General features: G+C 44.2%; 1 long non-coding RNA gene across 3 annotated transcripts; it reads right to left on the bottom strand.

Moving 5' to 3' along the window:
- Window positions 1–393: 393 nt before the first annotated feature.
- LOC130544289 (uncharacterized) lies at window positions 394–12,876 on the bottom strand. Of its 3 annotated transcripts, XR_008960459.1 has the most exons (4): window positions 12,765–12,876; window positions 9,634–9,907; window positions 9,084–9,217; window positions 8,235–8,536 (listed from the first exon to the last, which is right to left on the bottom strand). It is a non-coding gene; the product is annotated as an uncharacterized LOC130544289 (long non-coding RNA). The 3 variants fall into 3 exon arrangements; XR_008960458.1 differs by lacking the exons at window positions 8,235–8,536; window positions 12,765–12,876 and adding an exon at window positions 394–1,177 and having other exon boundaries at window positions 9,634–9,995; XR_008960457.1 differs by lacking the exon at window positions 12,765–12,876 and having other exon boundaries at window positions 9,634–9,995.
- Between the last annotated feature and the right edge of the window lie 3 nt (window positions 12,877–12,879).

Raw genomic sequence — 12,879 nt, 5'->3', positions numbered from 1 at the left:
GGCAAGAAGGAAAACTGTTTTCACCAAACTGTCGCCTGTCCGATAAAAGAGACTGGAGCCCTAAATTCCTCCCAGCGTTTCTAATGGGATTTTAATACAGCATTTGGCCATCATCTTTTTTTCATTCCTTTAATGACATACATGCCTGAAGTGTAGCCACGGAGCCTCTGAACTCTGTATATTTCTGTAATACACAAAGAAAACAGCCGTCACATCCATTTTAAGGAACTTTTAAATACATTACAGTGAGGTCTATAGGCCCCGGATCCGAAGGGAGCTGCACAAAGCCTGTCTGTACATCATCTGTGACGGGCCTGAATTCCAGCCAAGGCAGGTTTTTTTTTTTTTTAAATAATAAAATAAAATACTGTGTTGTTTTTTTTTAAAGGAACATTATATTTTTAAACTGGAAATCATTGTATTTTGTATCTTATGTGGCATCTGAAAGTGATTTAGTTGAACAATGTGGTTTCTGATTGGTATTTGAATTGGTTCCAGAACATTTTTCATAATAACCATCTTAAAGATCCCAATTATCTGATCCTCTTTCCCCCCTTCCCATGGTTTCATAGGAGGTTTCCAGAGAAAAAGAGAAACCTGCAGGGACAGGCAAGCCAACTCACATCCAGCTAAGCCGTGTTTGCCTGCTAGGCTCAAAGGAAGGGGCTTGCTAGTTATTCTGGGCTGTCCAGGATGCATTTATGGCTCCATAAAGGAGGCCTCGGCATTACCAGAATAATTACTTACTCAAACAAGCCCATAAAACCAAAGGGTTGCCCCAACTAAAAGGCAAGCAGGGAACTTTTTCCTTTTAGTGTTAACATGTAAATCTACTAAACTGTATCTAGATTTCTATAAAATCAGCTCTGAATGCAAAAAAATGGATGCTTGATTTACCAGGTGGGCAGCTGAGTCAATTCCCCAGGGTTACGGAGGGGCGAAGGGAAAGCAGTCCTGTTAAATATGAAAGCACACTCGTTCATTAAGGGACCAGGCTCATTTGCAACGTGCAGAAATTGTGTGGACGGTGAGAGAGCAGGTCCTGGGGTCAGCTGGGTCCGATGCCGTCTCTACCACTCTTGAACAGTGATCCATATTCTTTGTGTCTCATCAGTAAAGTAGGGATCATTGGAAGAAATGAACAGAATAATACATGTGATCAGCTTCGAACAACACCCTGTATAGAGTAGCACACACAGTAAGTAGTAGCTCTTATTATTCGAAGTAATACATCTTATTGCAATAAACAGTAGCTTTTATTATTACGTACACTAATAATGCAGATAAATATTTTTTGAGCACTAAAAGTCAGCACATAGTACCCCACGCTATACTAAGCATTTCAAATACGATATTTCATATAGTCTTCTCGAGGTAAATTTCCAATCTCAGGTGAAGATTCCAGTAACTGGCAGAACTAGATAGAGAGCTGCCAGATTTACCAAATAAAACTGTGGGATACCCAGCTAAATTTTGAATGTAAACAGGAAGTAATTTTTTAGAATAAGTATGTCCCAAATATTGCATGAGACATGCATATTATCTGGCAACCTAATTAGACATCAAGCCCCCTGATCTATCTTATCAAGCCCCTGCTCTATTTTTCTTCCTACACAAAGAAAGTTATATCCAGAATATAACTTATTCCTTGTATGTTTTATTCTCTAGCATTTTTTCCCAACCAGAAGGTTCTTAGATAAGAAGCAACCCAGGATGTATGGGGTTACCAGCTATCAGGAAAAGTGAAATGCCAAAGACATTTAAGCATCTGCCTTTGGCTCAGGTCATGATCTTCTGGGATCGAGCCCTGAGCCCCACATCAGGCTCCCTGCTCAGCAGCGAGTCTGCTTTTCCCTCTCCTTCTGTAGCTCCCCCCGTTTATGCTTGCTCTCTCTCTCTCTCTCTGTCAAATAAATAAATAAAATCTTTTTAAAAAGGCAAGCAAACACAGATGCTGTCCCTGTTCGTATGGAATTTACAGTTTAGTGAAGGGAACTTAAGTGATTAAATAAGCACAAAAGCAAATATAAAGTTGCAGTCATCACAAGATCTATGGAAGAAGAGTACACAGGGAGATGAGCCCGTAAGAGGGGCACCGGAGTTCAGAGAAGCTTTCCATGAAATAGGAAGATTTCCTGATGACCTGAGCTAAGATCTAAAGAAAGAATATGATTTGACCAGAAAGTGTTCATGGAATGATTAATAGCGTCTGCAAAGCGCCATAGAAGAAGGGAACACGACAAACTTGAAAAACTGACAGAATATCTCTTCAGCCGATGTGGAGACGTGAGGCCTGGGCAGTATTGGGGGCAGATGGGGCAGGAAATGTAACATATTAGCCACAGTAGTCCAGTCCGCAGCAACATGGACCCAACCACATCACAGCTCGAGACGATAAATGTTTATATCTCTCTCACATAACATTCCAAGGCAATTCCAGATTGGAGGTGGTGAGGGGATCCTGGAGAATCTACTGTCAGAGATTCATGCTAGTTCCTCTCTGTCGTCTTCGACATGTGGCTTTCAAAGTCAACTTAAGTCTCATCGTCCCAGTCACCTGGGAGGGACAAGAACCCAGGCTTTCTTATGGCCTGGGCCTGAAAGTAGCACAATATCACCTTTGCTCACATTCCATTAGCTAAACTCAGTCACGTGGTCACCTCTAAGAGTAAGGGAGTCTGGGAATTGCAAAGTGTCTATGTCACAGGAGAAAGAAGAATGGGTTTTATGAACAGCTTGCAGAGTCTGCCATAAGCCGGTAGAGCCAGATGATACAGAATTTTAGTTTTATCTCAAGACCAACATATATTGAGGGGATTTAAGCAAAAAGGAGTGAGGTGATTTCATATATATTTTGAAAAGATGACTCAGGCAACAAATTGGAGAGCAGATGAGAAGGATACCAGAGTGGTTGTAGGGAGATCACCTATTTGAGGAGGACATTCTAGCACTCTAGGCCAGACATCGTGGTAGCATGGAATAGAGCAGTTGGTGGTGCTAGAAATAGATGCATTCCCACCAGGAGACCAAGCAGTGGCTAGAGGACAAGGTGCGAATATCTAATAAGCCTATTTTCTTTGTTAAACTGTGTTCTACTTCCTGTTATCCCCCAGCTCTCCTTTTGTACCACGAGGCTCCTCGATAGGCATCAGTAACAATGAAGATAAAAGAATCATCATTAGGAATTCCTTGAATTTGGAAAAAGTTATCAAAAGGGCTTTAAAGAACCTCTGGACAGAATCCTTGGGGTGTGAATTGGTTCACCACAGCCTGACTTTTTTTTTTTTATATACCAGGCATGTAAAATGAAGTTAAAAAAATGTTTTTTAAGATTTTATTTATTTATTTGAGAGATAGAGAAAGTAAGCACGATTGGGGGACAGAGGGGAGGGGGAGAAGCACACTCCCCACTGAGCAGGAAGCCCAACGCAGGGGCTCAACCCCAGGACCCTGAGATCGTGACCTGAGCCAAAGGCAGACACTTCACTGGCTGAGCCACCTATGTGCCCCTAAAAAATGTTTTTAAAAACAGAACACTTGGAATGAGCGTAAGACAGGAATCAGAAAACACGGGGCTCTTGTGTCACTGTTTGATTGCTTTCTTATACATAACATGAGCATAATACCTACACATCCCACCTCTTGTGCTTTGCATGTTGTGAGAATGAAATGCCATGCAAATCGCTTCCCATGGGTGCACGGTGGTTCATGTTAACAGGGCTCCCTGGTGTTGGAAGTTCTGTAACTGCTTGCTCAAACTATTTAAGGAGACATTCATCAAAGGATTTGCACATAAAATAAAGAATTGCAGGTTCAAAAGCCTGTTCATTCTTTCCTTGCTTTTACTACTACCTAATATAGCAGTAAGCGGAAGTTATTTGCCTCGTATAAAAGGCTGAACAAACACAAGACGTACAAGCATAGTATTCAGTGTGCTGTTTAACTGAAGAGTTGAGAGTTCGTTGGCTGATTTTCATGGTGTGAAAGAGGGAGCTGTTCAACCTGAACTTCCTCACACCTACTAACCTTGGCTTCTCCCTTCGTCATCTAGTAAGCTGAAAATAGTAGTGGGAAGGGGCACCGGGGTGGCTCAGTGGGTCCAACTCTTGATTTCAGCTCTGGTTGTGATCGCAGGGTCGAGGGATCGAGCCCCAGGTCGGGCTCCTCACTGGGTGTGGAGCCTGCTTAAGATTCTCTGTCTCCTTCTCCCATCCACCCCTCTGTCTCTAAAAAAGGGAAAAAAATAGTAGTAGGTAATGCTTATTAAATACCAAGCACCGTTCTAAGTACTGTGTGTGTATAAATGCTCACACCACACACACATCTGTATCGCTATGCTCCTCACCACGATCCTACCTAGAAGATAGTTATCCCCATATCCAGTTTATAGGTCAGGAAACTGAGGCACTGACAGGCCAAGAAACTTGCCTAGACTCACAAAGCTAATGAAGAGCTGAGTCAGAATTCGAACTTAGGCACCCCAACTCCAGAGTACACGCTCCTTAATCCCATGGTGCTGCATCTCCGTAATGTTCTAAATGCTGAATGAAGTGCTGTGTTCTGCCCCATTAAGATTATCCTCGTTCTAGGGGCACTTGGGTAGCTCAGTTGGTTAAGCATCTGCCTTCGGCTCAGGTCATGATCCCAGGGTCCTGGGATCGGGCCTCACATCAGGCTCCCTGCTCAGCGGGGAGTCTGCTTCTCCTTCTCCCACTGCCCCTCTCCCCAATCCCCACCCCCCGCTCATGCTCTCTCTCTCTCTCTTATAAATAAGTAAAATCTTAAAAAAAAATTATCGTCATTCTAGTTATTGCATTGTTTTCTCTAGAAGAATTTTCACTGACAGTCCTCTGACTAAATTACTCCAAGTATCACCACTTGGCGCCACAGCTATTTAAGTGAGGCTAGTAAGATAATCCCAGATGGGTGGGGGAACTGGAAAATTCCACAAGGAACCACAGCCAGTTAAAGTCTTGCCCGGCAAGGAGCAGGTTGCTGTCACAAAGTTGCTGTGTCCGCGTGACAGATTCCAGGGCCTGCCAACATGCAGGGACAAGGAAGTAAGGTTTCAGGCCTTCCTTTTCTGGTGTCCACTGTCTTGTTGAATGGTTATAGAGGAGGCAGTACTTGACCTAAATCTTGGAAGTTGATTAGATGCTCATTGAATTGACAAAGGGGACGTGATTTCAACTAGAGCAAAGAAAGAAATAGCACAGAAGGGAGAGGGAAAGGGCTAGCAAGACGGGGGCAGGAGAGGAGGCCAAGTACGAGAAGAGGCTGCCAGGAGCCAGGTCACGCAGGGCTTCGTGGAATGTAGTAACCTTATTCTGTGTAGCTCCAGGGAGCCACTGAAGGGCTTTGAGCAGATGGGTGATAAGTTTCGAGTATCAGAGAAAGTATTAGGGTTAAGGGAAAGATGATGGTTTCAGCCCTGGGCTTTCTGAGTTTGAGGAAATCAACTGAGGGAAATCCCGTGGAAGTGTTCTGTGGACAAAAGGACATGAAGTCTACGGTCTAGAAGAGAGATATGAGCAAGAAATAGATTTGGGAGGTGAGCCCAGTGAACTGGCAATTGAAGCCATGACCTTAAAATGAGATTTTCCAGGCGAAAATATACAAAAAGACAGAGGATAGAGATTGGGACCCTGAGGTCCACATTTAAGGGTGGTGGACAGATGAAGAACGAGCCTGGGGAGAGGCAACAAGTCAGGGGAATTACATGAGCAGGGCATACGCCAAGGGAGGAGGGAGTATTATTGAAAGGGTGTGGGCAAAAATGTCAGATGTCTCAGAGCGGTCAAATGAGGTGAGGGCTGAAAAACCCTTCCTATTTTAATGGAGTGACAGGGCCAGCTCCTAACAGCAGGAGGTGAAAAGTGAGGTTAGGAAATAAAATGAAAGAGCAGGTGGAGAGGTTTCTGAGGCAGGAGAGACAGAGGCAGCGACTTGGCAGCCATTCCACGTTCTGCTTCTCAGGGGCCCAGTTTCCTCAGGAGGCTGGGAAGAGGCACACGGCTCTACAGCCCTCGCCTCTCTGACAGCCTTTTAGAACAGATCAGGGTTACAGACACCTCCCCAGTTGGAATTTCATGTGGGATTCCAGCAATCAGTTTTTAAGGTTATTTTCCAAATCCCTAAACATTGGACCCTACTTTGAGACTCCATTACCTAATATCTAGTGAGCACGTGTGACCGCCTCAGAACGCGGGGTGTTCGGTGTGTCAGGGGCCCGCTGACTGGACTGAGTCTTCCTGTTGTTATAAAACCAGGTAATTTCCCAGGCTACAAGGAATTCTCACTGATTAGTCTTACTTTCCTCTAGGGTTTATTAGTAAGTTTACTTCATAATGATCATGCAACCTCAGGGGTATGACTTAAGACAAAAATATTCAAAGGAACCCAGCTCTGTAGACATTTCCCAGCTTGCCTTTCCTCGTGTTTAAAATTTTATGGTTTGTTATCTCCACCCCACCCCTCCCTTGTGTCATCTTGGACACGTCAGTTAACTTCGCAGGATCTCCCCGGCCTCATCTTTCTCAAAAGGGGACTGGACAAGACGCTGAATAAAACCGTATTATTCCACACCAGGGGTCAGCAAACTTTTGCTATAAAAAGCCAGATAATAAACACGTTTGGCTTTGCAGGCCATGTGGGCTCTGTTGCAACCACTCAGCTCTGCTGTCATGACACCAAAGCAGCCACAGACAATATATAAACAAAGGAACATGGCTATGTTCTGATAAAGCTTCATTTACAAAAACAAACAGTGCGCCAAATTTGGTCTTTGGGCTGCAGTTTGCCAACTCCTGTTCTAAGCTTTAAAATTAAGTCCTTCAATTTACTAAGCTGGATCTCTTAGACTCACCTATTAAAATATTCAGTCCTAGAAAAAGCAAATTATTCAGCTACTGTCAGCCATTGTGTGGTGGGAATCACAAAATTTAACTTACACACTGCAAATGAGGAAAAGCAGAGAAGTAGAAGGTTTAGTATTTCATGGGTAAACAGTCTGGTCTTCCTCAAAAGGTAGGTGAGAAAAACATACTAACAATCCAGTCAACCTAACAATCAGTTTGATCTAATAATTTAAACGGTCTATTTGAGAAGTATTTAACATCTTTTTTGTTAAAAATTCCCAATCTCTGTGAAAGCCTTCCTTCCCCCTGCATAAAGACAGTGAGGAGTGAGGAGGCTGAAGAGGAGGAAGATGATCTGTGGGTCCCCAAGGGCCATAGGGAAGAGTAGGGTTTCCCAATGCCCGCTCCTTCCGGCTCCAGGATGCCATCTTTATCTACAAGATGCTGCATGCCCTGCTGGCATTCAGTGGCTAAGGTCTGTGGTGAGTATAACTTGCCATCTAGCTGGTCTTGGCTTGGGCTTGGCAGGGCTCCATAGTGACCCTTGGCTGATTCTGCCTCCCCTCCCCTCCTGTTGGTGTTAGAGACCCCTCTGAGGTCTGGCCATGGCTCTCATTCATTAGGCTCTGGTTTGGCAAGTGTACCTTGCAACTCTCACCATGGAACCATTGCAACCCCCACCCCCAACACACAGACACTGCCTCTGGCAAGTTCCATAGCCACATTCTCAGCTCTTCTCAAGTCTGTCTCTGCAGCCACGCCTCACTCTGCCTGAGTTCGAGGCATGATCAGGTTGATGTGACAGTGACCCAGTTTGGATGAAGGCAGCCGCTAAGCTGGTCTCTGCCCCAGTCCCAACCTACTTTGAGTTCTCGTCACCTTACCTAAGGGTGGATGAAGCAAGAGATAAGTGACTACTTCACTACCTTACTCTCTACCCCACTGTCCTCCTCACAATCTCTGGAGCCAAAAGAGGATTGGCTTTTTTTTTTTTTAACGGCTCATCCATTTTACCCCTGCTGCTATGGCGCTGCTTCCGCCTCGCGGAATAAGACAGGAGAGCTGTCTTATTGCTACTGGGAGATGTCTCAGAGCACAAGCCCTTCAGGCTGAGTTGCTCAGATGCTAAAGGCAGCAATGAAGGGGTTTAGGGAACACTTCCCTATTAATGCCTGCTTGGCTCTCCAGACTATTGTTCAAAATCTGTTTTGTATCTTAGAAGCTGTTGCCTATCTTTCTTCCTTGAATTCCTTACACAACAAATCATAATCTTTTCCCAGGTTAATGGATGGATGAATGCATTTGGAGCACGAGGATGAAGATCTTACTTTCTAAGAGGTCAAATAATTCCAAAGTAGTATGTCATCGCAATCATTTTCTTAATTTATTCAATAGTGTTTTGTTTTTCATGAAGACGGCCGAATAAAGGGGAGTTCCTGAGAGAAATAATCTCAGGACAGCTTGGTATCAATGCCGAAGAACATGGAGAGGCAGCTAGCAGTATGTCAAGAGAGGCATGCTGGGTGTCCAGGGTTCAACACGTGGCCACAAGGCAGAGGGAAGAGGAAGAAGGTTGTAGAAATGCATTTCATGGAGGCGTCCAGGATTGACATCGCCCAATATTACAATAGGAGAAAAAGACCGGAAGTATAAATCAGTCTGCAATTCAGTAAGAAGGTCTGGAGAGAAGATTGAAGTAACAGGTTAGAGCAACGATTTTGCATTATCTGAGCATTAGAACTTCAAGAGTTAGTTCGGTTGGTAAGACGGTGGCAGGGGAGGTAGGACCTTGTTCAGAAACAGAGCAAATTTCTTTAGCTGATTGTCTCTGTGTGGTTCCCATGACTGTGGGACCACACTCAAAATTCAGGAGGTGCTAATGGTGAAGGGTCCAACAGAATGCCGCAGGGAGAACTAAAGAGAACAGCTTGAGAGAAACATACATAAGAATATTTAGTAACTGAATAGAAAGTTTATATTTCATTAAAAAATGGATAATTGCTTATGGTCAGAGACTTATACCTTCAATTTAAATGCCATCGTGCTACCTACAAAGCCATAGAAAACCCATACGTAATTTACTCTTGACTTTGAAGTGTATTGTATAATTTTAGAATTATATTTTTTTCATAATGACATCATCCCATGGCTGACACGAGCATTTCTGGAGCATGCACTGACTAGTAAAGAGATGGAAGAAGGAGTTAGTAAAACAAGCCCACCTACCATTAAAATGCTCTTCAGAGAGTGGAATGTGTGCTTTATTTATTGACTACACACAGGGTTCACGAAACAATCCCAGGCACTTGTGTATATAGAATAAAGACTGCGCTGATTCCTCTCCTCACGGAGATTAAGGTCTAATGGGAGGGAAATAAAATACATAAAATCAACATAAATGCATACAGATGTGCACAGCAATCACAAGAGTGACGTGGTCATATGGAATCAAGAATTAGGCTGATTAGTTGGGGAATGATTAGGGAAACCTCAAAAATATATCTAAAGAAAACAGGGATGCAGTATTCAAAGTTGTTATCAATGTAGTTTCCCCTCAAACTTGGTTTCATGATATTCCTTAAGTCTGTACCTGTAACCTGTGGTCCCCGGCATCTTAGAAACTTTATTTCTAAGACTTATTTCCTACCTAATACCCAAAATAAGTGCAGGGTTTAAGGATCGGTTACCAACCGTGACAGATTACTATTTCTCTATCAAAATTAGATATGAGCGCTCGCTCTAGTGTGATGGCAGGTGGGTATATGAGGATACATACCAACAACTTGAACTTCCCACAGTTGTGGTGTGAATGGTGTAGGATATTCTCTCAGTGGGTTATCTGTAGCCACAGTCCCCCAAAATACTTCCTTTGGCCCTGCCTCTCTTCACCAACACGATGTACGTTCCGATGAGTATATATCTGTGCACTGGAACAGCTGCAGAGAAGAATATTCTATGACCTATTCTGTACCTGATATAACCAGGCTTTTCACCATCAGTTCCCTGGGGTCTTCCATCTTTATCCTTCTCCAGGCCAGAGGACATGATTTCTAAGAAAGGAAGGAATGAAAGGCAGAAGCAAGTTGAGAAAGCATATTCTTTGTCCAAAGGGGGAACCAGAAAAAACATCCCACTGGAGAAGAAAGGAACCTGAAATAAAAAAACCATCAATATAACAGAGTCTAGAAGGAGCTTAGAAGGGCTCTGGAATCCTACAGGCCGTTGCAGTCATTTGCCAAAAACCCACCCAGCAGTTCTCTGGGAAAAAAAAAAAAAGCCCATTGGGACTAAAAACATTGACTAATAATTCTTGAATCCATCTCCACAGTATTATTCATCTCTGCCAAGGTCAAGTTTGGTCACTGCATGGCTGGAGGTCTGGGCATGCTGTTCCCAGTTTTATTTTTACAGTAGTTATGGAGCCCTTTCTATTTTCAAGGGCCCTCCTGTCACTTATTACCCACCCGTCCAGACCACCCACCCACGCTCCCACACACAATATGTCCAGACACACCCACAAATACCCAGATTCTTTAAACCTTATGGTGATTCAGGCTACAGGAATATTGTTTGCTCCGAGTGACTCTGGTCTACATTCTTGGAGTTTCCCAAAATAAATCTGTTTCCTTCTCTGGGGACCGATATGTGGGTCTTTCCGCTCCGCAAACATTTACAGAGCACCTACTGTGTGTAGGGCACAGATGGATATAGGAGCTAAAGGAGGCTCACCGGGAGGCGGGGAAGTGGCTGTGAGCTCCATCCTGTTGAGCAGGTGGCCGCTTCCTGTAACCACACGGGTGTTGGGGGAGGGGAGGCCCTATCTGAATGGAGAGCGGTTCTCTCACCCACACTTCCTCCTCCCTCCTTCCTTTTCCTTCCCCTTTAATTCATTTCTTCACCTTTTGTGTCTCTCTCACTCCCTTTCCTTCCCCATTCTCCTTTTTCTAAGAAAAATGGGAGATTTTAAAGCCACCTCAGAGTGTTCTGTCAGACTTGGTTCTGGGGAAAATACTTGTCCTAACTCAGAAAAGCTGACTTTGAGAAAACTACTTTCTTCCCAAACCTAACACTGGTGCCTGCATATCAGAAAGGCCGGGAGGGCAGCCCAGCCACCCAGTGCTCAGGGCTGACTGCGGTGTGGACCCACAGCCTTCCCAAGCCCCCCTCCCCCCCAGGCCTTGAGCCCTTGGGATAATTTATGAGGTGTCAGGATACCATGGCCACAAGGTCAGAAAAGAATGGTTTTTACACGTCAGCTGCCATGAGAAACAATTTAATTCTGTTTTACTCTGGCACTGTCTGTTTTCACAACGAACAGGGGATTTGGGTCTCCCCAAGATTATTTGTCTAAGCAGAGACCAAGCCTCTCCTGAGTCTTGAGAGGTCTGATTTGACTCTGGCTTCCTTCTCCTTCCTTCCCAGCTAGAGAAGGAGGCACTTGCCTTTCCTATTGTACCAAAAGGAGATTGGAATCCATTTTACTCAGGCAATTGTTGCGTGCCAGTGAATACACCAGATGTCTGCAGTCATTCCATCCTCCTCTCAGTTTTAACGGGAAAGAGTGGTTTGAGCACGTAAAGGTATGAGAGAGCCCTCTCCTAAATTCAGCAGGCCCCAGAGTTTCTGCCAAGTCGTGGTCTTGAGTCTGAAGCAGTGTTTCCCTTGGCCTGGAAGCACAGCCTCCTGGCTCCTCCCGAAGCGACAGAACCAAAGACATTCCGCTGAGTAGCCTGAAGGTCTGCCTGCCAGCAAAACCCAATGTCTCCTCCGAGAGATCTCAGAGCAGGAGCGCGTCCTCCCTTACCGACAGAGCAGCCAAGGAGACAAACTCAAGGCAAGCCAGCTTCTCAAGGCCCCACCGACCCCCTTCTCTAAGCCCGACTGGAAAAGTCATCTGAGAATCAGAACGGGACAGACAAATCGCATTCTGCACAGTCATCCAGGACGTTTACGTGGTAGAGAGGGGCACCTGGACTCTGGGGCCTAGAAGCCACAGACCTTTCTGGACCAATGCATGCGATCTGCTGTGTTAAACTCATCTCCTAGGGCTTGGCCACGTGGCAGGCTCTAGAAAGACAGGAACAGTACCAAGATAAAATGGAATAGAAGTTTAAGTGTAACGAAAACTTAAACTTTAAACTTAAACTCAAAGTTTAAGTGTAACTAAAAGGAACGAGAGAAATCTCTACATGCTGAGAGGTCATCTTTAAGAAGCATTAAGTGAGAAAAGCAAAGGTACAATACAGTGAGATTAGTAGGCTACCAAGTATATAAAAAGAGGCCATTGTATATTAATATACACTTATGGGAAAACAGAAGAGGTTTGTTTTAGGGTTTGTCCCCAGAAAAGAGAACTAGAAGCCTCAGGGTCAGAATTCAGGTGGAGATTTTCTTCTCACTACACATTCTTCTGCGTTTACAATAACTTTTTAACCCAAAACTCACATTACCTTTACACAACAATTTTTCATTTAAAAAAAAATCAAGTAAAACCCCAGAGAATGGCAAAGAGAAAGGAGATGTAAGAAAAAAAGCAAATGATTGAACTTTAAATTGCCGCTTTATGTTGGGCCAGCCAATTCTCCAAAAAACCACTCCCCTAAATTAGAGCACTGAATTCTTGGTGGGAAGGGTAAAGGAGCTATTTGGTAAATGACCTCTTCGAGTTCCCTGAATAGTAGTACTTAAATGTGTATGGCAGAGTTCTTTACTTTCATGTGGGCAAGAAGATTAATCCTCAAAAAAGGGCTTCAGTCAATGCATGGGGCCTCCTGCAATTTCACATGCAGTAAGCCTCCGTCTCAAGCAAAGTGCTGGGTCAAACTCATTTGCTCTCCCCTCTGCCCTCATCACAGTTTCTGAAGTCCCTTCTCTATACTGCTTGTCACAGTAATAATTATCCCTTACGTTTCCAGAATGTAATTGATCCAAGGCAGGTTTTTGTATGGGGAAGAACATTGGGTCCTAGGTCAAAAACCACATGTCACAGCACCAACTGTCTCTCTGGGCTTCCGTTTTCTTT

Source organism: Ursus arctos, unplaced genomic scaffold, assembly GCF_023065955.2.
Source record: "Ursus arctos isolate Adak ecotype North America unplaced genomic scaffold, UrsArc2.0 scaffold_2, whole genome shotgun sequence".
Classification (NCBI taxonomy): domain Eukaryota; kingdom Metazoa; phylum Chordata; class Mammalia; order Carnivora; family Ursidae; genus Ursus; species Ursus arctos.
Note: the sequence above shows the minus strand (reverse complement) of the source record. Positions and strands in the feature narration are given on the sequence as shown.